Source organism: Rhinatrema bivittatum, chromosome 4, assembly GCF_901001135.1.
Source record: "Rhinatrema bivittatum chromosome 4, aRhiBiv1.1, whole genome shotgun sequence".
NCBI classification, from domain to species: domain Eukaryota; kingdom Metazoa; phylum Chordata; class Amphibia; order Gymnophiona; family Rhinatrematidae; genus Rhinatrema; species Rhinatrema bivittatum.
Window position 1 is genome coordinate 478,934,413 of NC_042618.1, and position 25,957 is coordinate 478,960,369.

The following is a 25,957-nucleotide window of genomic DNA, read 5'->3' on the forward strand; positions in this document are numbered from 1 at the left end:
TATCAGAATTTTAATGCCTTATTCTGGAAATTCTCGGAATAACAAAAGAAGCAATGTGCAGTTTTGACCTGTTCATTGCTGAAGCCGTGAATTGTGACAGTAGTGTGTTATTTCTGCAGTAATTACACATGGGCAGGATTAAATGGCATTGCAAATAGGTTCTATGTAAAACAAAGCTGTTAATTTTTTGTCTTGTCATCATACAGTATATTAAATATGAACATGAAGATAAGAACTGGTTTCTACAGCACACTTTCTGTAGCTGGGAATACTTAATATCCACTAAAGAGGTCAATCAAAATGTGAGCTATGTAGCTTCATATTCTACTCTAGTATGTACTAGGGATTTGTTGCTCCATTCGTTTCATTTTGGAAGTACACACACATATCTGATAAATAGATAGTGGACACCAAAACGAATGGTGTGCACATATGTATGTGCTGAGTACTTATGCACATACCATTTGTTTCTGGGCACCCACCATCTATTCATCAGATACACATGTTCTGCTGTAACTCTTTCTGGGTTTCTTTGCTTCAGATGTTTCTGGCCACTTGGTGGCTCCCAGGGAAGTCTTCAGTCCATTGCCTCAGTAGTCTGCTGGTTGAAGGCCATCTTAAGCACTTTTGCTCTGACATGTTTCTTGGCTAGCTGCCCCAGGCATGCCTCAGATTCCCTCCCAGCACTGTTAGTACACTCTCATTTATCCGTGGAGAGTCCCCATTTGAAAACTTCTTCCATTGTAACGCAGGGGACCCTTTATTAAGCTGCGATAAAAGCACTGAATGGGCTCAGGATGCTTCTCCCAGCCAGGGTTGCACAGAATTTACCACGTATTCCTGGCCATAGGAAAGCAATAGCTCTTTCCTCCCTTCTCCCACCCCAGGAATGCTTTAAGGGCTTAAAACCCTGACTTAACCCCTTCCCAGGCAGACTCTCTCCCCCAGTCATAACCTCCCCCAAAAACCAAGTCCCCTGTGGGCACCCCCCAAAAATGCTATGCACACCCCTCAAGTAGTGCAAATCCTGTCCCCACCCCGCAGCTGGGTCTCTCGAACCCTCCCTCTCTATAGGAACCCATGGATTTAAAAGGGGTTGGCGTGAACACCAGTCACTCTTGCCCCTCTAACCTATGTTGGCCGATGCCATTTAGGATTTCAGTATTGGTGGGGCAGGAGTAAGTGGGGATGCCTCCTGTTCCTTTTAAGCCCAGGGTTGGGGGGAGGGGCAAGGGGGGGGGAGCATATCTTTGACATTTCTGTGGCTTGTTTGCTTCCTCAGCCCCACCCGTTGGTGACACAGATAAAAGCATCCATGCTGTTGTGCAGGCAACTTATACCTGCAGAGGGAGAGGAAAATTAGTTACCTGGCTTTTTGTGATAACTTGAAAACTTTTCTGTGCACTCCTTATTGCCAAAATCATGGTGCTGTTGTTCATGAAATCATCACAGCTGTGCTACACAAGTCACACTGGGAGTTGCGTGGTTAATGTTACGTCAGTCCTAGATGCTCTAGGCAGCCTTGCATACTTCACCTTACCGACCAGCACAAGGAAACAGGTCTGCTGCACCTCTTCATAAAAAGCAAAACGCGTGCCCTAAAGGGGCTCTCCGAGGAACACTTTTATCACCATTTGGAGTTGTATTCTGCTTTAGTGCTCGTGGTTGAAGTGTATCCACAATGCACGTTTACCACTGGAGTTGCCTCTGTAAATGGGACTTGATCTGGATCGGTCAGATAATCAATATGCTGCACACTGCCACACAAATTGTCCTCATCAAGCCCGGATTAAGGACAATATTAATTCATTGTGAACTTCTTTTGAGTAAAATGCTTTTCAGACACAGGACCCAGAGATACAGATGGAAGAAAAGACTTTGCAAAGCAGGCCCACAGATTTGTAAAGTCAAGTCTTCCATTTTCTGTCAAACTGTCAATTTTTTATAGGCCAGCAACTGTTATTTGCCTTCTGTTTAAGGATCCTATAAATGAACTTAGTGAAAAGGTCTCAAAGTACAATTCCCTTCCATTGGCTCCAAGTTATCAGAAATCACTGCATTACATACAGATATTTTATTACCTTAAAGATACTAATAATGCAGAAGAAACAACTTTTTCTGATGGAAAGGAAGCTAGGGGTCATGATATGAAGCTGCAGGACGGTAGACTCAGGAACATCGTCCGGAAATATATTTTCACAGAAAAGATGGTGGATGCCTGGCGTGCCCCCATCGTAAGGGGTGTGGGATAGACACAGAGGATCCCTACTGGTAAGAGGAGGGTAATGAAGCAGAGAGGTGATTCAGTGCAAAACAGCAGTGAAACAACTGCATTGTGCGTCCAAGAAGGCATAAAGGTCACCTGCACGGAGTGGACATTACGATCCTAAACAGAAGATACAGGGTAATCTACCTGCAGCGCCAGTCATAGCGCCTTGCTGGGCGGACTGTATGAGCAACTTTTGTCTTTATTTACCATCATTTGCTATATTACTATGTAAATATCTTGCTGGTTCAATGAAGATACCTACCTGTTTGAAGTGATAGACTAATCTAGTAAAAGTCTGATAATGATTACTTGGGAGGTAGCTATCGGGGGTGGAAAGAAGTAAAAAAAAATGTTGTTTTGTTTCTCGTTTGAGGGAGAATTGGAAAGAGACTGTGATTTTGCTCTCTGTATTCTGCATTGAGTTGCAGCAGTAGTGCACTTTGTGGTTTGTCACCAGGGTCTTGAGTAACCCTTCAACACAAGAGTGATTTCTTGGGTGGGATTGTGACTGGTGTGCAGAAGAGCCCCCAAAAGACAAAAACCTAAGGGCCTTGAAAGCTTATTTCACCTCCCAGGGCTGGTACAAGGGTATTAGGCACCCTAGGCAAACCTCCCCAGACACAATTTTAAATTATGCATTTATAACAACATATTTTACATGAACAATGACATTCTGAGGGAAAATTGATATACACGTTGTTGTGATAATTTCATGCACTGTTGTGATGCCAACAAGAAAACTTTGCATCTTGGAATTCATATCAACACAGTACTATCTGCCAACACTCAAAGAATAACAACCCTACCTATGAAAAAGAATACCACAAATATTACACCAGAATCTAAAATATCAATACACCTCCTATCAGGAAAACAGAACAGGCCAAGCTAGCTACTACAGATCCCTACAGAGAAACCACATGCTAAAAGAATGCTTCATCTCAGTCTTTGCATGCAGAGCACAAACCCTCACCAAATACAGAATAAAGCCACATAAAGTATAAATAGAAATGTGCAGACAAAAACTGAACTGTAAAACGCATCACGCCAGACTCTATACAGTCAGTAGGTGCTGATCACACCTACTGACCCTCTCACCTCGTCCCTACTCTCGCAACCATCAGTTCGGAATTTAGGGGTCCTAATCGATCCACATCTGAACCTTAAAAACCAAATCACCTCTGTAATTAAGGGAGGTTTTTACAAGCCCATGATCCTAAAAAAACTCAAGCCACTTCTTCACACCCACGACCTCAAAACTGTTATTCATGCCACGTTAACTTCTAAGCTTAATTACTGCAATTCCCTGTATCTTGGCCTTCCTTCCTCCACCATCAGACCTCTCCAGGTTCTGCAAAATGCCACAGCAAGGACCATTAGCAACACACGCAAATCAGATCATATTACCCCCGTCCTCAAAGGCCTACACTGGCTCCCCATCTCCTACCGCATCTTGTTCAAAACCCTCACTATTGTACACAAAGCTGTTTACAACCACAATTCCTCTTGGCTTAATGAACCCCTCCAACCCACACAATCCTCCCGCCCTACCAGAACAATTCATAAATGCACCCTGCTAGTTCCCCACCTTAAAAAAGCCCGCCTATCTGCCACAAGAAATCGTGCCTTCTCTATTGCCGGCCCCACACTATGGAATGACCTACTGCCCAACCTTCGCATGGAACCCTGCCCTTTCAAATTTAGAAAACATTTAAAAACGTGGCTCTTTCATCAAGCCTTCTCGGATTAACATCCCTGACACCTCAGCTTCTCTGATTTCCCCCCCCCCCCCCCCCCCCCCCCCCCCCGGTACCCTTCCTATCCTTTGCATCTTCTATAATTGCTATAACGACCCCTCCGGATCCCGGTATCATTCCTACTATTTACTCATGCTCCTCCTGTATATCTTGTACTCCCGCCCCTTACTTAACCTTATATATTTCTACTTTTATTCTCTGTTCTCGTATATCACTTATATATTTTATACTCCTGTACCATATTTAACCATATTTATTGTATACTTAACCCTATTTAACCACTTGTTACAGTTCCTCTCGCCTCCTTCCTGCTCTAAATTGTTGGGGTCCCCCCTCCCCTCCCCCCGTTATTTGTAATTTCCACCTTTTGTTATTATGTAAACCGATATGATGTGTACTTTAATGTCGGTATAAAAAAACTGAACAGGCCAAGCTACTACAGATCCCTACAGAGAAACCACATGCTAAAAGAATGCTTCATCTCAGTCTTTGCTTGCAGAACACAAACCCTCACCAAATACAGAATAAAGCCACATAAAGTATAAATAGAAATGTGCAGACAAAAACTGAACTATAAAACACATCACGCCAGACTCTATACAGTGCAACAATGGAAAAACAAAAATTTCACCATTCCTCCTGAAACAAATCAATAAAATCAAGATATATAAATCATTAATCATAATTATAAAATCATACAAATAAAATAATTTCAAAACAGCTGATGAATAGAATATCCAATAATTAAAGACTCATGCAAATTTTGAAAGCTTTACCAAACACCAATAAAATATTTCAAACAGCAGAAACATCACATACTACCCAATAATTAAAATGGTAGTCATTCAAGAAAAATTAACTTAAAAAGCCACCTTTACTTAACCTCTCCAGCAGTTCTCCTACACCTTTCCCTTGCAGGCCACACCAGAAGCAGCTGTAGCTGCTGAAGCTGTCCTCATAGTCCTCTTCCTTAGGGACCACAACCAGTCTCTTCTCTCTCTCACACACACACACCCCAGTCATATCCTCAGGACCAGTTTCTGTCTCTCACACACCAATCATCTCCCCCACCAGTCTCTCTCTCTCTCACACACACACACACATACCACATACCAGTCATCTCCCTGATCAGTCTTTATAGAAACATAGAAACATAGAAATGACGGCAGAAGAAGACCAACCGGTCCATCCAGTCTGCCCAGCAAGCTTCACACATTTGTTCTCATACTTAACTGTTTCTCTTGGCTCTTAGTAACCTTATGTTCTAATTCCCTTTTCACCCCCACCATTAATGTAGAGAGCAGTGCTGGAGCTGCTTCCAAGTGAAATATTAAGTTTGATTAGTTGGGTAAGCGGCAGCATAGCTCTCTGCCATGAAGCAGAGGGCAATGCTGGAAATGTGTGAAGTATCAGTTTTTCTTTTCCCCTGTCATTGAAGCAAGGAGTCATGCCGGACATGCACCGAAAGTGAAGAATGCCTTGAAAGTCACATTAACTATCATCAAATATTGAAAAGCCTAATAATTGGTAATACCTATAAGCCCATGAACCCATCCCTGTTTTTTTTTTCTTTTTTTTCTTTTCTTTTTTTAATTGGGAGATGGATGCCCTTCATCCTTCTACTCTGTGAAGGTGGACACCTACCACCGGCCACTGGCATCCCGCTCCGTTAATGCCTCTGTGGCTACTGCCGCTCCATGCAGTGTTTTACTACCTGCTCTTTATATGCGTCCTCTAGAACTGATGGATCCCATCCCTGGGTTTTTTTATTATTTATTTAATTGGGAGATGACAGCCCTCCATCCTTCCGCTCCGTGAAGGTGGACACCTACCACTGGCCACTGGCATCCCGCTCCGTGAATGCCTCTGTGGCTACTGCCGCTCTGTGCAGTATTTTACTACCTGCTCTTTATATGGACACCTACCACTGGCCACTGGCATCCCGCTCCGTGAATGCCTCTGTGGCTACTGCCGCTCCGTGCAGTATTTTACTACCTGCTCTTTATATGTGTCCTCTAGACCTGATGGATCCCATCCCTGTTTTGTTTTTTGTTTTTGTTTTTTATTTAATTGGGAGATGACAGCCCTACATCCTTCTGCTCCATGAAGGTGGACACCTACCACTGGCCACTGGCATCCCGCTCCGTGAATGCCTCTGTGGCTACTGCCGCTCCGTGCAGTATTTTACTACCTGCTCTTTATATGCGTCCTCTGGACCTGATGGATCCACAATATTTATCCCATGCCCCTTTGAAGTGCTTCACAGTTTTGGACTTCACCACTTCCTCCGGAAGGGCATTCCAGGCATCCACCACTCTCTCCGTGAAGAAATTCTTCCTGACATTGGTTCTTAGTCTTCCTCCTTGGAGCCTCAGCTCGTGACCTCTGGTTCTGCTGATTTTTTTCTGTTGGAAAAGGTTTGTCATTGTCTTTGGATCGTTAAAGTTTTTCAAGTATCTGAAAGTTTGAATCATATCACCCCTGCTCCTCCTTTCCTCCAGGGTGTACATATTTAGATTCTTCAATCTCTCCTCGTATGTCAACCGATGAAGACCCTCCACCTTCCTGGTCGCCCTTCTCTGTACCGCCTCCAACTTGTCCTTGTCTCTTTGTAGATACGGTCTCCAGAACTGAACACAGTACTCCAGGTGAGGCCTCACCAAGGACCTGTACAAGGGGATTATCACTTCCCTTTTCTTACTCGATATTCCTCTCTCTATGCATCCCAGCATTCTTCTGGCTTTTGCAATCGCCTTGTCGCATTGTTTCGCCGACTTCATATCATTAGACACTATCACCCCAAGGTCTCTCTCCTGCTCCGTGCACATCAGCCTTCCCCCCCCCATCGAATACAGTTCATTCGGATTTCCACTCCCCAAATGCATGACTTTGCACTTCTTGGCATTGAATTTCAGCTGCCATATCTTCGACCACTCTTCCAGCTTCCTTAAATCCCGTCTCATTCTCTCCACTCCTTCCGGCGTGTCCACTCTGTTGCAGATCTTAGTGTCGTCCGCAAAAAGACAAACCTTACCTTCTATCCCGTCCGCAATGTCGCTCACAAAGATATTGAACAGGACCGGTCCCAACACCGATCCTTGCGGTACACCACTTAAAACCGCTCTCTCTTCAGAGAAAGTCTCACACATACACACTTCACCTCTCTGGCCAGTCTCTCTCAATCACACAATGCTCTCGCTCTCTCTTACTTACACACAGGCTTTCAATCACACACATGCTCTATTTCGCTTACATACAAGCTCTCAATCGCACACATGTTCTATCTCACTTACAAACAGGTTCAATCACACACATGCCCTCTCTCACAGCTACAAGCCAGCCAAAAACATGCTCCATCTCTCTCGCACACACACATTGATGCACAGAAGCACCCTCCCTGACTCACATATACACCACACACATACAGAAGCACCCTCCCTCTCTCACATACAGAAGCACCCTCCCTGACTCACATATACATCACACACATACAGAAGCACCCTCCTTGTCTCATATACACATTACACTCTCACAGAAGCACCTTGCTTTCAGACATGCATTTTTCACTTTTACTAAAAGTGAAAGTGATGCTCCCAACCGTTAAATAAGAAAACCACATTCCTATCAGAAGGCAAAATGACACCCTTCCTTCAGAATCTGTCCTCCCAAGGGACAGCCACCCACACCGTACAGCTTCTTTTGTTTTACGCTTTCAGGCAATAAAGTAAGTGTCTTTCTTCAAACTATCAGTCGTATGATTATTCATGTGGGAGATATGGAACAGAAAGACGTCCTTAGTCGGCTTCCCTTTTAAATGGGAAGATTCCAGTCTTAGTCATTTAAAAATATACATTTTCTAAAGACTTAAAAAAAAAAAAAAAGAAAAACCATTTCAGATTGGAACCATTTTAGTCTTCATGCTTAAATTATGCTTAAAAAAAAAAACAAAAAAAACAAAACCCCTACCTGGCATCAGTATCTTAAATTTGTGATTTTGCTGAGATGAACATTTTAAATACTTTAATTTTTTTCGCTTTAGTGTTTGTCTCTACCCACTTTAAGTTAAATTTTATTTTCCAGAAGAGGGATGCTTAAAATTCAGTAATTTCATCTTTCATCCAACTTTTCAAAAGTTCAGGTATATGTATTATCATATTTCATTTTTTTAAACTGGCAGATTCCTTTCTCACATACACACACACTCACAGAAAGAAGATCGGCGCCGAGACTTAGGGGGCGCCGCGGCAGGCAGCCAGCTCCCGACTCGCCCTGCCTCCCCCCGAGTGCCACCCTCCTGATGCCCCCCTAGTGTTCCAGTGGAGGTCCCGGGAGGGATCTGCCGCTCCCGGGGCCTCGGCTGCCACTAAGCAAAATGGCGCCGGTTACCTTCAGCCCCTACTATGTGACAGGGGTCAACCAATGGCACCGATAGTCCCTGTCACATGGTAGGGGCTGAAAGCCACGGGCGCCATTTTGCTTAGTGGCAGCCAAGGGCTCGGGAGCGGCAGATCACTCCTGGGTCCTCCGCTGGACCACCAGGGGGGTATCGGAAGCCCCCTAAGTCTCGGCGCCCTAGGCACAGGCCTAGCTCGCCTAGTGGTTCCTATGGCCCTGGAGAACCCAGAGATGGTCCTTGGCCCTTCTCGTGTGCCGGGACAGGGACTACATTCTTAAACTATGGGAGATCACAAAAAGGCAAAGAAAAGCTGGGAAGCAAAGGTGCAAAGGGAAGAAAAATAGTTAAAGCAGCATAAGAGAGCAAGAAGGCTTTCTTCTCAGATATAACAGCGAGAGAATAAAGTGAGGACCTGGGAGTGTAAAACTCGAGGTGAAGGGGGACAAGCAGAAAGTGAATATTTCTGATCAGCGTTCATGGAGGATGCAGATGAGCTGCCACAGACAGGAAGAGAAGTGAGGGAGGCTTCCGTCAATTTCTGAAGACCGTCTCCATGAAGAGCCGGCAAAAATAAAAGCAGATAAAGCAATGGGGCTGGACGGATGCACCTGAGGGTAGCTCTGGCAGCTCCACTGGCTGGTTTGTTTTTTTAATGGTTTCCAAGGACTGGAGACAGGCATTTGTGGTTCCTCTTCACGCAAGTGGAAGTAAGGAGGAGTCTGAAAAATACAGGCTGGTGAGCAAATTAATCAAATCGCTGCTATAACAGAGGACAGTGCGATTTTTGGAATCCAATGGATTGCAAGATCCGAGGCAGCGTGGTTTTACCAGAGGTGGGTCTTGTCAGATGAATCTGATCAGTTTCTTTGACTGGGTGACCAGAGACATGGATCAGGAGAGAGCGCCAGAGATAGAGTATTTGGATTTCAGCAAGGTCTTTGACATGATTCTGCATATGAGACTTATAAACAAATTGAAAACTCTTGGTGAGGCCTTTAAAATGACTGACAGGGTTAGCAGTTGGTTGAGTAGGAGTAAAAAAAAAAAAAAAAGTATTGGTAAACAGAGATCACATCAAGAAAAGGGGGGATAGCAGTGGTGTGCCACATCGATTGCTACTCAGTTTAGTTCTTTCAACATTTTTGTTGGTGATATTGTGGAAGGGTTTTTGGGAACGTTTTCCCTCTTTGTGGATGATACCAAAATTTGCAACCACGGTAGATAGCCTGGAAGACATGAGAAGGGATCTACTGAAGCTTGAGGAATGGTCTAGAGTTTGGCAGCTAAAAGTGATGCTATAAAACAAAGGGTCATGCATCTGGCTTACAAGAACTCAAGAAAGCAGTACAGTATAGGGGGAGAAGTTCTTCTGTGCACAGAACAAGAGCAAGATCTGGGGGCGGTCGTATCTGATGATCTTAAAGTGGCCAAACAGTAGACAAGGCGATGGCAAAAGCCAGAAGGATGCTTGGGTGCACAGGGAGATGAATAGGCAGCAGGAGAGGGGAGATGATATTGCTTGTGTATAAGTCTCCGGTGAGACCTCATTTGGAGTACTGGTGTGACTGTGTACAGTTCTGCAGAACGCTCCTTCAAAAGGATAAAAACCGAACAGAGTCAATCCAGAGCACAGCTACCAAAATGGTCAGCGGTCTTCATCAAACAGCAGTCTTACAGATCTAAACATACCCTGGAGGAAGGAGAGAAAAGGGGCGATATGCTGAAGACATTCAAGGAATGGATGCACAGTAGGAGGAACGCATTGAATGGAAAGGAGGTTCTGGAATGAGGGGTCATAGGATGAAGGTGAAAGGGTATAGATTCAAGAGTAATTAAGGAAATATTTCTTTACAGAAAGGCTGGCCTCTCTGAGGAGCTGGAGAAGATGAGATGAGTGTCAGAATTCAAGAAAACATGGGAGCTGTGGATGGGCAGCTTGGACGGGCCATATCAGCTTCCTCTGCCGTCATGTTCTATGTTTCTGTGCTAAATTATCAAAAGCATATGTTCATGGAAACTGCAACATCATTAAAAGTATTAGAAAGGAAAAAAGGGAAGTTGTGAAAAGGGAATCTCCTGGAATATACGTAAGCCCTTCTTCCTTTTGAACTCTCGAAGTGATGCTGACCTTTCGACATTACATATCATTTACTAATATTGTACATATGAACATAAGAATTGCCCTACTGGGTCAGACCAAGGGTCCATCAAGCCCAGCTTCCTGTTTCCAACAGTGGCCAATCCAGGCCACAAGTACCTGGCAATTACCCAAACATTAAATAGATCTCAAGCTACTATTTGTTACGACCGCGTGTACTTATTTCTTGCACTGCTCTCCTGCCCTCCCTGGGGCTGCTCGCGGCTCGGGCCAGCTTTCACCGCCACGTTCCCCAGGACTCCTCATGGCGGCCTGGACACCTCCGCCATCTTCCTCGACTTTGGGCCTTCCTAGGTGCACGCGCGCGCCACTGGGCCCTCCTTTCAAGCCTCCTCCGAGGGAACCTCGGGGGCGTCTCTGGTTCATGACATCATCTGACCAGTGTACTTAAACTCCACATTCGCCCTCAGCTAGCTGACTTGGCAACAAGTTCCGTACGTCTTCGTCTATTGATACATGTTCCTGACACTATGCTTCATGCGATGGATTTGAACCCTGACTGGTACCCGTCCTCGGGGGCCAGTGCACGCACTGGGGACTCATCCTCCTTGCCTACCTCGCTTCTTGGGCTGGCTCTGCGTCTCCTGGGTTCTAACCCGCAAGGGACTATCCTGGGATACCTCAACTATCCGTGAGTTCTACTAAGGGACTTCCCCACTCCTCGGGGTTGTGCCCGCATCCTGAACAGGACTGGCCACGCCTCCTGCTCCTCAGGACAGCACTTTCGTTTTACAGTGATTGCCAGAGCTCCCCCGCTCCTCGGGGTAGTGCTCTCCGGCTTCCCTGGGACTCGCGCGCTTCCCTGCTCCGCAGGGCTGCACCTACGAACGATATTGGGACTGCCTACACTTCCCCACTCCTCGGGGTGGTGCTACATTATCACTAGAGGCTCAGCTCAGGCTTCCCTGTCCTGTGGGCTGGCCTACGGCGTTACATCATCCTACGCTGTGCAGTTCCTCCCTTCGGGGTTGCCCTCTGGAATACCTCCTGATTGGTCAAGCCTAACGCCCCCCCCGCTCTGTGGTCTGTCTGGCATTCCTTCCCTTGGGGTCCCTTCCCAGGTACTGCCTCCAGTCTACTCTCACAGGGGTCCTCTCCTGGTGCCGTGGGACCTCTCTATTGCCTCATCTGTTGCGCCGGAGGTGGACCCTTGGACCGAGGTGGGGTTGACGCTACCCGTAGGAAGGATCCTACGGGTCCCCACTGTCAGCAGGCAGAGTGAGCTGACGGACGGAGCCCGGCTGGCGCTTCAACAATACCAACCCCCTGGGTTGAGCCTTTGGGTACTGGGGCCGGCTGGGCTTAGCTGGGACTCCATATGTCGTCGTCAATAGAGAGGTAGCGAGGCCAGCCCAGAGGCAGCAACAGCAAAGCTGGGAAGTCTGTACTGGATGAAGCGGAGTCCCGGAGACCCGAGCGCCAAAAAAAACAAAGTCAGACATGGGGCGCCCGACTAAGAACAGGTCGAAGCCTGAAAAGGCCAAGTCCAGGACATAGACTGAAGAGGCGTCGTAGAGCAAACTGTTGTCAGGGCTGGCAGCAATCAAGGAGTGGTGGCAAGGCAAGACTGAGGTCTGAGCGAGAAGAAGACCAGTAGCGTAGTCAGGCAAAGCAGTGGTCTGGGCTTGGAGAAGATCAGAAGCATGGTAAGGCAAAGCAGAGGTCCGGGCTTGGAGAAGATCAGTAGCGTGGTCAGGCAAAGCGGAGTTCTGGGCTTGGAGAGGATCAATAGCGTAGTCAGGCAATGCAGAGGTCATGTCCAGGAAATCAATCCGAAGAAGGGCTAAGAATCAGGAATGCAAGAATGAAGGAGAACAGGAACTGGAACTTGCAGGGATCAGGAACCAGGAATGCAGGACAATCACCAGGAGGCAACGAAGTACACGACCAGCGTGGAGACCTGTTGCAAAGGCGACTATCAGGAGCCGAGCCCGGCTTTAAGTACCAGAGCTTCGGCGACGTCATCATCTGGGGCCGCGGCCAAGTTCCCACCGCGGGCCCTTCATAAGCAACAGGGGTGTGTGTGTGCGCGCCTAGGGAGGGGCGTGGCATTGTGTTGAACAGTGGCATCTCTCCGCGGGCCATGCGGAGAGGCCTGTTGTGGAGCACAGAGACCTGGAGCAGAAGCTGGAGCACCGGGGGTGGCCCGAGGATGGAGCCAGTGGCCTACCACCGCCAGAGACGTGGAACTAGACACTGATTTTATAGTGGACCTGCCCGTCTCCAGTGGGAAGAACACCATATGGGTCACTGTTGATCGCTTCTCTAAGATGGCACACTTTGTGGCTCTACCTGGCCTCCCAACAGTGCCTCAGCTGGCCAAACTGTTTTTTCGGCATGTGTTTTGTCTCCACGGTCTCCCCAAACATATTCTCTCTGACCGTGGTGTTCAATTTACTGCACGTTTCTGTAAATCTCTTTGCAAGAAGTTGGATATTTCCTTAGACTTCACTTTGGCCTTCCACCCTCAAGCCAATGGCCAAACTGAGAGGACCAATAGGACTCTGAAACAATTTCTTCGAGCCTATGTGAATCAGTGGCAGGACGACTGGGCCAACCTTCTGCCTTGGGCAGAGTTTGCATTAAACTTTCATGTGTCCATGTCCACTGGTTCATCTCCTTTCCAGTTGGTTTACGGGTGTCAACTTTTACCACCGCTTCCTCTCCAGCAGCGCAGGCGACTGCTCAAGAATTACACCATCTGTGGCATAATACCCTGCTCAAAAACACTGCCCAGAGATCAAAAAGGCCCTTCAATGCTCATCATCGGTCAGCACCCCAGTTTCAACCTGGAGATAAGGTATGGCTTAGCACTAAGTTCATTTGCCTCAAACTGCCTTCAACACGCCTAGCTCCTAGGTATAGTGGCCCCATTCCTATATTATGCCGCCCAGGTCCTGTTACCTACCAACTTCAGTTGCCATCCTCACTCAAAATTTACAATGCATTTCATGTTTCCCTGCAGAAGCCTCTGATTCTCTCTGGATTTTCGAAGAAACCACCAGATCCCCTACCGCTATCCTCTGAGGCTGATGTCACCTATCAAGTCCGAGACGTCTTGGACATCAGGAAACATGGCAGGAGATGGGAGTACCTCCTGTCGTGGGAGTGCTTTGGGCCTGAAGAAAACAGCTTGGAGCCCATGGCCAATATCCTGGACAAGGATCTCATTCGACAGGTCCATGCCAAGCACCCTCACAAACCCAAACCCCCAGGGAGGGGCTTTAAGAGGGGGTGTATTGTTATGACCGTCGGTCGCAGACGGCTGTGACCATGTGTACCTACTTTCTGCACTGCTCTCCTGCCCTCCCTGGGGCTGTTCGCGGCTCAGGCCAGCTTTTACTGCTGCGTTCCCCAGGATTCCTCATGGCGGTCAGGATGCTGCCACCATCTTCCTCGACTTTGGGCCTTCCTAGGCACGTGCGGGCACGCGCGCCACTGAGCCCTCCTTTCAAGCCTCCTCGGCGGGAACCTCGGGGGCGTCTCCGGTTGATGACATCATCTGACCAGTGTACTTAAACTCCACCTTCACCCTCAGCTAGCTGACTTGGCAACAAGTTCCGTATGTCTTCGTCTACTGCTATGTGTTCCTGAGACTACGCTTCATGCCTTGGATTTGAACCCTGTCTGGTACCCGCTCCTCGGGGGCCAGTGCACGCACTGGGGACTCATTCTCCTTGCCTACCCTGCTCCTCTGGCTGGCTCTGCGTCTCCTGGGTTCTAACATGCAAGGCCTCCCGTTCCTCAGGACTACCCCGGGACACCTCAACTATCCGTGAGTTCTACTAAGGGATTTCCCCGCTCCTCGGGGTTATGTCTGCATCCTGAACAGGACTGGCCACGCCTTCTGCTCCTCGGGACTGCGCTTTCGTATTACAGTGATTGCCAGAGCTCCCCCGCTCCTTGGGGAAGTGCTCTCTGGCTTCCCTGGGACTTGCATGCTTCCCCGCTCCTCAGAGTTGCGCCTATGAATTACTGTATATTGGGACTGCTTACACTTCCCTGCTCCTCGGGGTGGTGCTACATCATCACTAGAGGCTCAGCTCAGGCTTCCTTGTCCTGTGGGCTGGCCTACAGCATTACATCATCCTATGCTGTGCAGCTCCTCCCTTCGGGGTTGCCTACCGGAGTACCACCTGATTGGTCAAGCCGCAAGCCATCCGCTCTGCAGTCTTGTCTGGCATTCCTTCCCTCGGGGTCCCTCCCTAGGTACTGCCTCCAGTCTACTCTCACGGGGGTCCTCTCCTGGTGCCGCGGGACCTCTCTATTGACTCACCCAGAGCTCTTCGCTATCTCTGACCTCACCTCCCGACGGTGCAGACCTGTGGGGGGTCCTTCCCACAGGTGGTAACAACTTGCATCTCGGGCCAAGGGCCCACATACCCACAAATCATAACACTTTTCCTTATTGATTAATAGCAGTTTATGGACTTCTCCTCGAACTTGTCCAAACCTTTTTTAGACCGAGCTGCACTAGCTGCCTTAACCATATCCTCTGGCAATGAATTCCAGAGCTTAGTTACATAAGAACATAAGAACATGCCATACTGGGTCAGACCAAGGGTCCATCAAACCCAGTATCCTGTTTCCAACAGTGGCCAATCCAGGCCATAAGAACCTGGCAAGTACCCAAAAACGAAGTCTATTCAATGTTTACTGTTGCTAGTAATAGCAGTGGCTATTTTATAAGTCAACTTAATTAATAACTATACAAACTATACAATAGATTTCATATCATAATGTAAATAATGTAAATATTTTAACCCCTACCGTTCGGCTCTCTTATTCTATTTCTCTTCCCAGTTTTAAGACCCTGTTGTAATGTAACTTTTGTTCTCCTTACACTTGTTTTTCGTTTCTTGTTCTCACCCCCTGTTTCATGTAAACCGGCATGATGTGGTTTCTAATCATGAATGCCGGTATAGAAAAACGCTAAATAAATAAATAAATAAATAAATAAATAATAGCAGGTAATGGACTTCTCCTCCAAGAACTTATCCAATCCTTTTTTAAACACAGCTATACTAACTGCACTAACCACATCCTCTGGCAACAAATTCCAGAGTTTAATTGTGCATTAAGTGAAAAATAATTTTTCAGATTTGTTTTAAATGTGCTACTTGCTAACTCCATGGAATGCCCCCTAGTCTTTCTATTATCCGAAAGAGTAAATAACCGATTCACATCTACTCGTTCTAGACCTCTAATGATCTTAAACACCTCTATCCTATCCCCCCTCATCCGTCTCTTCTTCAAGCTGAAAAGTCCTAACCTCTTTAGTCTTTCCTCATAGGGGAGCTGTTCCATCCCCTTTATCATTTTGGTTGCCCTTCTCTGTACCTTCTCCATCGTAACTATATCTTTTTTGAGATGCGGCGACCAGAATTGTACACAGTATTCAAGGTGGGGTCTCACCATGGAGCGATACAGAGGCATTATGACATTTTCCGTTTTATTCACCATTCCCTTCCTAATAATTCCCAACATTCTGTTTGCTTTTTTGACTGCTGCAGCACACTGAGCTGACGATTTTAAAGTATTATCCACTATGATGCCTAGATCCTTTTCCTGGGTGGTAGCTCCTAATATGGAACCTAACATCGTGTAACTACAGCAAGGGTTATTTTTCCCTATATGCAACATCTTGCACTTGTCCACATTAAATTTCATCTGCCATTTGGATGCCCAATCTTCCAGTCTTGCAAGGTCCTCCTGTAATGTATCACAGTCTGCTTGTGATTAAACTAGTCTGAATAATTTTGTGCCATCTGCAAATTTGAAGAATGGCATTTCCTGTAGAACGATATGGGAAATGCTGAACTTGTGGATGTGTCTGAGGATTTGTTCTAAATTATCAAAGTAAAGATATATAAGGATACAGATATATGAACAGTGTAACCATTTCAGAGATAACTTGTGAAAAGGACCATGTGCGTATTTCTTACATAAAAATATTGAACGAGCACCACAGTAGCCCCTGAGGCAGCTCTAAACACAGAGAAAACTCGGCCAGAGTTGGGCATTTGTACTGTGATAAAGAATCATTTTTTACTGGTTGCTACATTGCAAAATTGGCTCGGTTTCCACTGTGCTATCTGCAAATTTGATAACCTCACTCATCGTATTCCTTTCCAGATCATTTATATATATATTGACAAGCACTGGTCCAAGTACAGATCCCTGAGGCATTCCACTGTTTACCCTTTTCCACTGATAAAATTGTCCATTTAATCCTACTCTCTGTTTCCTGTCTTTTAGCCAGTTTGTAATCCACGAAAGGACATCGCCTCCTATCCCATGACGTTTTAGTTTTCTTAGATGCTTCTCATGAGGGACTTTGTCAAACACCTTCTGAAAATCCATATACACTACATCTACCGGTTCACCTTTATCCACATGTTTATTAACTCCTTCAAAAAAGTGAAGCAGGTTTGTGAGGCAAGACTTCCCTTGGGTAAATCCATGCTGGCTATGTCCCATTAAATGATGTCTATCTATATGTTCTGTGATTTTCTTCTTTATAATCATTTCCACAATTTTTCCCAGCACTGAATTCAAGCTCACCAGACTATGGTTTAATGGATCATTTCTGGAGCCCTTTTTATTTACCGGGGTTACATGGCCAATTTCCAGTCTTCAGGTTCTATGGATGATTTTAATGATAGGTTACAAATTACTTGCAGTAGCTATGAAATTTCATTTTTGAGTTCTTTCCCCTGGGATGCATACCATCCGGTCTAGGTGATTTCCCATTCTTCAGTGTGTCAGCCTCACCTACTACATCTTCCAGGTTCACCATGATGTGTCACTTCATCTGAATCGTCGCCATTGAAAACTGTCTCTGGAATGGGTATCTCCCCCACATCCTTCTCAGTAAACACCAAAGCAAAAAATTAATTTAGTCTTTCCGCGACGGCCTTATCTTCCCTAAGTACACCTTTAACTCCTTGATCGTCTAACGGCCCAACCAACTCCCTTGCAGGCTTCCTGCTTCAGATATATTTTAAAACATTTTTATTATGAGTTTTTTCCTTGAAAGCCAACTTCTTTTCAAATTTTCTCTTATTTTGTCTTATCATTGTCTTACATTTAACTTGCCAACGTTTATGCTTTATCTTATTTTCTTCTGTTGGATCCTTCTTCCAATTTTTGAAGGAAAATCTTTTGCATAAAATAGCCTCTTTCACTTCACCTTTTAGCCAAGCCGGCAATCGTTTGGCCTTCCTTCCCCCTTTCTTAATGTGTGGAATACATCTGGACTGCGCTTCTAAGATGGTATTTTTTAACAATATCCATGCCTGCTGCACAGTCTTAACCTTTGGAGCTGCACCTTTCAGTTTTTTTCTAACTATTTTTCTCATTTTATTAAAGTTTCCCTTTTTAAAGTTTAGTGCTAGAGCCGTAGATTTACTTATTGTCCCCCTTCTAGTCAATAATTCAAAATTGATCATATTATGATCGCTATTGCCAAGTGGCCCTAACACACAGCCCGATCCAGTAAAGTCCGTGGGAGAGCGGACTAACGCCCGCTCTCCCGGCGCGCGCACCGGCCCTTCGCCGGTGCGCGCGATCCAGTATTTAAATTAGGCGACGCGGTGCAAACGAGGAAAAGGACGCGCTAGGGACACTAGCGCGTCCCTAGCGCCTCCTTTTGGCCTGGAGCGGCGGCTGTCAGCGGGTTTGACAGCCGACGCTCAATTTTGCCGGCGTCGGTTCTCGAGCCCGCTGACAGCCACGGGCTCGGAAACCGGACGCCGGCAAAATTGAGCGTCCGGTTTTCGGCCCGACAGCCGCGGGCCGAATTCAAAATTTTTTTTTTTTTTTTTTTTTTTTACTTTTTTTTACTTTTGGGGACCTCCGACTTAATATCGCTATGATATTAAGTCGGAGGGTGCACAGAAAAGCAGTTTTTACTGCTTTTCTGTGCACTTCCCTGGCGCCGGAAGAAATTAGCGCCGACCTTTGGGCGGCGCTAATTTCTTAGAGTAAAATGTGCGGCTTGGCTGCACATTTTACTTACTGGATCGCTCGGGAATACCTAATAGGGCCATCAACATGCATTTGCATGTTGAGGGCGCTATTAGGTGAGGCGGGTGGGCCGCGTGTTTTCCTCCCCTTACTGAATAAGGGGTAAGGGAAAACACGCGTCCAGAGCAGGGTGACAGTGCGCTCCGACGGAGCACACTTTACTGGATCGACCTGACAGTTATCTCTCTCACGAAATCCTGTGCACCATTGAGAATTAGATCTAAAATAGCTCTCTCTCTCATCAGTTCCTGAACCAATTGCTCCATGAAGCAGTCCTTTATTCCAACAAGGAACTTTACCTCTCTAGCATGCCCTGATGTTACATTTACACAGTCAATATTGGGGAAACTGAAATCTAGTATTACTTCACTATCAGTTTATTTAGCTTCCCTGATTTCTCTTAGCTTTTCACTGTCCATCTCACCATCTTGGCCAGGTGGACGGTAGTATACTCCTATCACTATACTCTTCCCCAACACACAAGGGATTTTTACCCATATAGATTCTACTGAGCATTTAATCTGTTGAATTATCTTTATCCTGTTGGATTTTATGCCATCCCAGACATAAGCGCCACCTCACCACCAAGTTACTCCTCCCTATCATTGTGATATACTTTGTATTTTGATATAGTACTGTCCCATTGCTTATCCTCCTTCCACCAGGTCTCTGAGATGCCTAAATCTATCTCATCATTCACTGCTATACACTCTAACTCTCCCATCTTCCTTCTTACACTTCTGGATTGGTATTCAGACACCTCAACGTGTCATCTTGTCGTCTTGACAATATATTGGCCCCCTTAATTTACATGTTTTGCCTTCTATTCTGCAAACTATCTGAGGTAGTGAAATAGGAGCATCTCTCAGCCCTGGAGTGCCACAAACAGGATGTGTTCAATGAATATGCATGAGACATTGGAGGCAGTATGTGCAAGTCTATCTCATGCATATTAATTGTGCATATCCCGAAAACCAGACCTGTTTGTGGCACTCCAGGACCTAAGTTGCCTATTCCTGCTGTAGAGATATTCAAGATACAGCATTTTTCTCATGTTGTAAAGAAATTCATCTCAGGTGATATTCACCTGTCCTGCTACTTCTAATCATTTCTCTAGCGCTACTAGACATATGCAGCACTTTTCAGATATACATAAGATACAGTCCCTACTCTCTGGAGGTTACAATCTAGTTGAGGCACTGACAGGAAAAATCAGAGGCTTCAGTAAATTAATTTATTAGAGACAAAATGGTTAAAATCAGGAGGGCTGTGACTAGGAAGAGTCAGGCTGAAGATGTAAAAGCAGCCTGAAAAGGGCAGGATTGTTAAGTGAGACTCGAATGTGGCCGACTCACGAAGGCTGTTGTAGGCGTGAGGTGCAGCGATGGATAACAGCAGATAAAAGTGCCTTGCCTGATCTCTCACAGTTTTTGGGTGAGAGGCCACTATTCACCGATAGTCGTGCTTTAAACGTGAGGAGGCTTCATGCTGTTTCCCAGATTCTCTTTGCATTACCCGGTCATAGAGGAAGATCCTACTTATTGTTCAGATGGGCTGCTCCGACCTGTGCGAAGAGCTTCTGAACTGCATAACATTCCCTTTGCTGGTCTCATGAATGACGATGAACCTTACACGCGCATAATATTTTCACGTCCCTCTCCCTGCCAGGAAATAAATTGCTTCCATTTCTAATTGCAGAGGGAAGAATCTGCTTTTCATTTTAGAAAGTAATTGGCAAATACCTAGAGATGTTCATGGGCTCTCAAAGCATGGCCCAGGCCCTCTCAGGAATAAACTGGCTTTCAACGCTACTAGTGCCCTCCAAGAAAAAAATATTAAAAAGGCAGTTCTGAAAGAAGGCTTTCCTGATGACTTCTTGGCGTGTGTTGTAACAGAAGCACCCACCCCTTACCTCTTGTACAGGGGCAGAATGGGGGTGCAGGTTTCTTCGAGTCCCCTGTCCCCAAAATCCATGGCCCCTCCTGTCACACCTTATTCTCAGGAACAAGGTACAGCAGCCAGAATCACCGCACACAGGCTGAACACTTTGTAACCTTTACTGGGAACTTGTACAGAAAGAAGTAAATTCAACAGAGGAGAGAGGTGAGTAGCATACAATGGCCGAAGAAGCAAACCTGTGAAGATGAAGCACTGGCAGCGCAGCCTAGCAGCCTGTACTACTCGGGCCACGCAGGGCAAAAGAACGGATACTCGGAAATGAAAAATAAGTGATAATTCCGCACAGCCCCCAATTCCGGCTTGTGTAAATACAGAAAGGTGGGGCATGCTCCCAGGCTGGATGCTATAGCCCCATTACGTTTAACTGCAAACCCCTCGCCTGGGCTGAGAGCTGGCCACAGGAGCCAGGCTATGGGCATGCAGCCTGAGGAAATCCCTGCTGATCTTGTGGAGGCTCACAGCCTCTCTTTCCTAGCCCTCGCTCACATTCAGCCCTGGCTCTCTGCTCTGCAGCCTCCCTCTGACTCTTCAGCTGTTGCTTGCCACAGGCCTGCTCTCCCGGCTCCGGTCTCGCCAACCTCCCACAGCAAAAATCCTCTGCCCTCATTGCTCAACAGCCACAGCCTCAGCCTCAGCCTCTCTCTCTCTCCCCCCACCCTATGCTGTAGCTCACTCCTGATTGGCTGCACAAGTCAGGTGACCTTCAGTCTGTGTATTAGGCTGGCGTTTAACCATGTAGCTGCTGGTTCTGAGACGGTACAACCTGATGCAAGTGAGCACAGGCCTTTAGCATCAATAGACAGTTCCTTTTTCTTTTCACATTCTTGCAGCAGGGGACTGCTAGCAGATTGCGAGTACATAACTTTATTAGACCACATAAGGTACAGGGTAACAGTTCAGTAGTACTCGTTGTCCATTTACTGCCCAAGCTCATTGGGGCAGGGACCTGTCACATTTCTGCTTGCTTTTCGGAACAAGCTGAACAATAGGAAAGGGTATAAGGCACTGACTTTATGAATCGTTCTGTTAGCATGAGGAGAGACAACTTGCACGTCTACGTCACATGACTCCATGTTACAAACTATGGGCCTCATTTTCCAAGCACTTTACCGCGTGCTGGGGAGGGGGAGAGAGAGAGAGAGAGAGAGAGAGAGAGAGAGAGAGAGAGAGAGAGAGAGAGAGAGAGAGAGAGAGAGAGAGAGAGAGGAGAGAGAGAGAGAGAGAGAGAGAGAGAGAGAGAGAGAGAGAGAGAGAGAGAGAGAGAGAGAGCCTGCCTTACTATAGTGCCTATGCCCTACATAGGTATTTTAACCCCTATAGGAGGGCCACCTACTAACTCGGGGTGGGGATTAGGTATGAGCGTCGGGGGTTGGGGGCCACTTTCGCATTCCACATGAGACCTACGGACTGAACAGTGGTCTCTAGTGCAGATTTGCTGGCCGTCGGAGTGAGGACGCTCACTCCAAGCGGAGATTTGGCCAACATTCTCTCCACCTAGCATGTTGTTGCCCAGGTAGAGTGTCCATCAAGCTAGGTAGAGAGAACGTTGCCCAAACCACTTCTTGGAGTGAGCGTCCTCACTCTGACGGCCAGCAAATCTGCACTAGAGACCACTGTTCTGTCCGTAGGTCTCATGTGGAATGCGTAAGTGGCCCCCAACCCCCGACGCTCATACCTAATCCCCACCCCGAGTTAGTAGGTGGCCCTCCTATAGGGGTTAAAATACCTATGTAGGGCATAGGCACTATAGTAAGTCTCTCTCTCTCTCTCTCTCTCTCTCTCTCTCTCTCTCTCTCTCTCTCTCTCTCTCTCTCTCTCTCTCTCTCTCTCTCTCTCTCTCTGTATCAAAATATCATGCACCGTGATAAAAGACTGAAAGAATCATCGTGCAGTGGGAAAACATCGTGTGCGGCGCTGAGATTTACTCACAGACCTGGCCCTTCAGAAAACTGAGCAACCGATACACATATAAAATTAGGTGCGCACTGCCTGTACTGTTACGCACCTCGGGGAGAGGGGTTCCAGTGGGCAGGGTCTGGCTAGGGTTGGAGCTCAAACACATATTTTTTTATTTTAAAAAGAATGAGGGTAACTTTCAAAAACCTCTGCACAGCCTCATGTACTGTACATCTTTATATGGCTGGGTATTTTATAACCTGCACGTACCTGATGTACATATGTATATCCCCTAACATACATGCCTACCTTTCCTTACCTGCAAATATCTGCAATGTGTTCTAAAGCTTTACCCAGGGCAAGTCTTGCCGCACAAATCTGCTTCACTTTTTTGAAGGGGTTAATAAACATGTGGATAAAGGTGAACCGGTAGATATAGTATACTTGGATTTTCAGAAGGGGTTTGACAAAGTTCCTCATGAGAGGCTTCTAGGAAAAGTAAAAAGTCATGGGACAGGTGGCGATGTCCTTTCATGAATTGCAAACTGGCTAAAAGACAGGAAGCAGAGAGTAGGATTAAATGGGCAATTTTCTCAGTGGAAGGGAGTGGACAGTGGAGTGCCTCAGGGATCTGTATTGGGACCCTTACTGTTCAATATATTTATAAATGATCTGGAAAGAAATACGACGAGTGAGATAATCAAATTTGCAGATGACACAAAATTGTTAGCAATGGTAACATGGAATAGACTTAGTTTTTGGGTACCTGCCAGGTTCTTGTGGCCTGGTTTGGCCTCTGTTGGAAGCAGGATGCTGGGCTTGATGGACCCTTGGTCTGACCCAGTATGGCATGTTCTTATGTTCTTATGTTCTTATTCAAAGTGCCTACTTTTCCTGGGGTGAAATGTGAAAGCATTGCTCGCAGTAAAACGCCCTTTTACATGAGTATCTGAGCCGCACGTGAGCAATGTGTGTTTTAAAAGCCACAAATTACGTGCATACCTGCACATGCGAAAATAAAAAAAGGGGATGGAGTTGGGGCCTGTCAGGAGTGTTCCAGTGCCGGGCCACACTTTATGCATAAAAAACCTGAATTTTAAATCCAGCGGCTGCAGTGCATTGTGGGCTTTCTACTTCTGCTCCTGATGAGGTGAAAGTCTGCAGAAATCTGTGTTACGCCTAAATCGACTGGGGGGGATTACAGGCAGGAAGTACAGGCTGGGGGGAGTACAGAGTGAGGGGAGTACAGGCTGGGGGGAGTACAGAGTGGGGAATTACAGACTGGGGGGAGTACAGAGTGAGGGGAGTACAGACTGGGGGGAGTACAGACTGGGGGGGGATTACAGGCTGGGGGCATTACAGACGGGAAGTAAGGACTGGGGGAGTACAGACTGGGGGGAGTACAGAGTGGGGGGAGTACAGGCTGAAGTGCAGAGGTGCAGGGAGACCTCGAGAAGGACTGGGCAAACTGGTGGACTAACTGGTAAAACTGAGAATGGCCTTTACGCGCACATATTTGAAAATCCTCTTACCTGCGTGCGTTAAAGCCATCAATGTCCTAAGGAAGCTACATGAAGTACGGTTCCTCCAGTAACTGCTTAAAATTAGTAGCACCCATATGCGCCCAACTGTGCACATGATTTAAAGCTCTAGTGTCTGTGCACTCGTGTGCCCATATGTGCATGTATGGTGCCCGCACACTCGCTTTAAAATTACCGTTCCTGTGCGCATATTTTACAAGCAAAAAAATTGTGACCTGCTCACATAAAACCCTGTTTTATATGCTAAAATCGATAGATTTTAAAATATGCAAGCAGAGCTGAATCACCAGTTTGCAGATTCATCCACCAGTTCACCCAGTCCTTCTCCATCAACCTCCTAGCTCTTCACTATGAACTCCCCCCAGTTCACACAGACCTTCCACCTAACCAATAGCAGAAAATAGAATAGGCTGATTTCAATTGTGCACGATAATTAGCAGGTGGAAAATTATGTGAAAAATGTGTCAAATGTATGTGAACAAGCCATGAATTGAAACTCCAGGGAGGACAACTGAGAACCGACATCAGGAAATATTTCTTCACAGAGAGGGTGCTGGATGCCTGGAACGCCCTCCCAGAAGACATGGTGAAGACAAGAGCAGTTAATGAATTCAAAAGAGCATGGGACAAACACTGCAGATCCCTAAAGACATAAAGAAAGGGATAGTGTAACATTTCTGCATGGGGGTAACCTGCACAGAACGGCAGTTACTACCCTTCACAGAACATATGGGGGTAACCTGCACGGAGCGGCAGTTACTACCCTTAACAGAAACATGGGGGTAACCTGCATGGAGCGGCAGTTACTACCCTTAACAGAAACATGGGGGTAACCTGCACGGAGCGGCAGTTACTATCCTTAACAGAAACATGGGGGTAACCTGCATGGAGCAGCAGTTACTACCCCTAACAGAAACATGGGGGTAACCTGCATGGAGCAGCAGTTACTATCCTTAACAGAAACATGGGGATAACCTGCACGGAGCGGCAGTTACTACCCTTAACAGAAACATGGGGGTAACCTGCATGGAGCAGCAGTTACTCCCCTTAACAGAAACACGGGGGTAACCTGCACGGAGCGGCAGTTACTACCCTTAACAGAAACATGGGGTAACCTGCATGGAGTGGCAGTTACTGCCCTTAACAGAAACATGGGGGTAACCTGCACGGAGCGGCAGTTACTACCCTTAACAGAAACATGGGGTAACCTGCACGGAGCGGCAGTTACTGCCCTTAACAGAAACATGGGGGTAACCTGCACGGAGCGGCAGTTACTACCCTTAACAGAAACATGGGGGTAACCTGCACGGAGCGGCAGTTACTACCCTTAACAGAAACATGGGGGTAACCTGCACGGAGCGGCAGTTACTACCCTTAACAGAAACATGGAGGTAACCTGCACGGAGCGGCAGTTACTACCCTTAACAGAACACATGGGGGTAAACTGCACGGAGCGGCAGTTACTACCCTTAACAGAAACATGGGGGTAACCTGCACGGAGTGGCAGTTACTGCCCTTAACAGAAACATGGGGGTAACCTGCACGGAGCAGCAGTTACTACCCTTAATAGAAACATGGGGATAACCTGCACGGAGCGGCAGTTACTACCCTTAACAGAAACATGGAGGTAACCTGCACGGAGCGGCAGTTACTACCCTTAACAGAAACATGGGGATAACCTGCACGGAGCGGCAGTTACTACCCTTAACAGAAACATGGGGGTAACCTGCACGGAGCGGCAGTTACTGCCCTTAACAGAAACATGGGGTAACCTGCAAGGAGCGGCAGTTACTGCCCTTAACAGAAACATGGGGGTAACCTGCATGGAGTGGCAGTCATTACCCTTCACAGATCACATGGGGGTAACCTGCATGGAGCGGCAGTCATTACCCTTCACAGATCACATGGGGGTAACCTGCATGGTGTGGCAGTTACCGCCCTTCACAGATCACA